Source organism: Schistocerca serialis, unplaced genomic scaffold, assembly GCF_023864345.2.
Source record: "Schistocerca serialis cubense isolate TAMUIC-IGC-003099 unplaced genomic scaffold, iqSchSeri2.2 HiC_scaffold_1196, whole genome shotgun sequence".
NCBI classification, from domain to species: domain Eukaryota; kingdom Metazoa; phylum Arthropoda; class Insecta; order Orthoptera; family Acrididae; genus Schistocerca; species Schistocerca serialis.
This window is the reverse complement of record NW_026047399.1, coordinates 202,501-205,000: the sequence shown is the minus strand read 5'-3', so window position 1 is coordinate 205,000 and position 2,500 is coordinate 202,501.

The following is a 2,500-nucleotide window of genomic DNA, read 5'->3' as shown; positions in this document are numbered from 1 at the left end:
GGTGTTTAACATGAAGCGATACACTGGGGACCGGGCAGTGCGAGTAGCAAACTATATTGCGGGGGTTGCAGTTGGGCAACACTACACTAATTTAACGCGTCGTATGACAATTACAGAGCAGGTTAAGGCCCAACGTGTGTTGGGTTAAGGCCCAACGTGTGTTGGGTTAAGGCCCAACGTGTGTTGGGTTAAGGCCCAACGTGTGTTGGGTTAAGGCCCAACGTGTGTTGGGTTAAGGCCCAACGTGTGTTGGGTTAAGGCCCAACGTGTGTTGGGTTAAGGCCCAACGTGTGTTGGGTTAAGGCCCAACGTGTGTTGGGTTAAGGCCCAACGTGTGTTGGGTTAAGGCCCAACGTGTGTTGGGTTACAGCACAATGTGGGTTACGTTAAGGCGCAATATAGGTTACGTTAAGGCGCAATATAGGTTACGTTAAGGCGCAATATAGGTTACGTTAAGGCGCAATATAGGTTACGTTAAGGCGCAATATAGGTTACGTTAAGGCGCAATATAGGTTACGTTAAGGCGCAATATAGGTTACGTTAAGGCGCAATATAGGTTACATTAAGGCGCAATATAGGTTACATTAAGGCGCAATATAGGTTACATTAAGGCGCACTATAGGTTACATTAAGGCGCAATATAGGTTACGTTAAGGCGCAATATAGGTTACGTTAAGGCGCAATATAGGTTACGTTAAGGCGCAATATAGGTTACGTTAAGGCGCAATATAGGTTACGTTAAGGCGCAATATAGGTTACATTAAGGCGCAATATAGGTTACGTTAAGGCGCACTATAGGTTACATTAAGGCGCAATATAGGTTACGTTAAGGCGCAATATAGGTTACGTTAAGGCGCAATATAGGTTACGTTAAGGCGCAATATAGGTTACGTTAAGGCGCAATATAGGTTACGTTAAGGCGCAATATAGGTTACGTTAAGGCGCAATATAGGTTACGTTAAGGCGCAATATAGGTTACGTTAAGGCGCAATATAGGTTACGTTAAGGCGCAATATAGGTTACGTTAAGGCGCAATATAGGTTACGTTAAGGCGCAATATAGGTTACGTTAAGGCGCAATATAGGTTACGTTTGAGGCGCAATATAGGTTACGTTAAGGCGCAATATAGGTTACATTAAGGCGCACTATAGGTTACGTTAAGGCGCAATATAGGTTACGTTAAGGCGCAATATAGGTTACGTTAAGGCGCAATATAGGTTACGTTAAGGCGCAATATAGGTTACGTTAAGGCGCAATATAGGTTACGTTAAGGCGCAATGTAGGTTACGTTAAGGCGCAATATAGGTTACGTTAAGGCGCAATATAGGTTACGTTAAGGCGCAATATAGGTTACGTTAAGGCGCAATATAGGTTACGTTAAGGCGCAATATAGGTTACGTTAAGGCGCAATATAGGTTAGGTTAAGGCGCAATACAGGTTACGTTAAGGCGCAATATAGGTTAGGTTAAGGCGCAATATAGGCTAGGTTAAGGCGCAATTCAGGTTAGGTTAAGGCGCAATACAGGTTACGTTAAGGCGCAATATAGGTTAGGTTAAGGTGCAATACAGGTTAGGTTAAGGCGCAATACAGGTTAGGTTAAGGCGCAATACAGGTTAGGTTAAGGCGCAATACAGGTTAGGTTAAGGCGCAATACAGGTTAGGTTAAGGCGCAATACAGGTTAGGTTAAGGCGCAATACAGGTTAGGTTAAGGCGCAATACAGGTTAGGTTAAGGCGCAATACAGGTTAGGTTAAGGCGCAATACAGGTTAGGTTAAGGCGCAATACAGGTTAGGTTAAGGCGCAATACAGGTTAGGTTAAGGCGCAATACTGGTTAGGTTAAGGCGCAATACAGGTTAGGTTAAGGCGCAATACAGGTTAGGTTAAGGCGCAATACAGGTTAGGTTAAGGTACGACATAGGTTAGGTTAAGGTACGACATAGGTTAGGTTAAGGTACGACATAGGTTAGGTTAAGGTACGACATAGGTTAGGTTAAGGTACGACATAGGTTAGGTTAAGGTACGACATAGGTTAGGTTAAGGTACGACGTAGGTTAGGTTAAGGTACGACGTAGGTTAGGTTAAGGTACGACGTAGGTTAGGTTAAGGTACGACGTAGGTTAGGTTAAGGTACGACGTAGGTTAGGTTAAGGTACGACGTAGGTTAGGTTAAGGTACGACGTAGGTTAGGTTAAGGTACGACGTAGGTTAGGTTAAGGTACGACGTAGGTTAGGTTAAGGTACGACGTAGGTTAGGTTAAGGTACGACGTAGGTTAGGTTAAGGTACGACGTAGGTTAGGTTAAGGTACGACGTAGGTTAGGTTAAGGTACGACGTAGGTTAGGTTAAGGTACGACGTAGGTTAGGTTAAGGTACGACGTAGGTTAGGGTAAGGTACGACGTAGGTTAGGTTAAGGTACGACGTAGGTTAGGTTACGGTACGACGTAGGTTAGGTTACGGTACGACGTAGGTTAGGTTACGGTACGATATAGGTTAGGT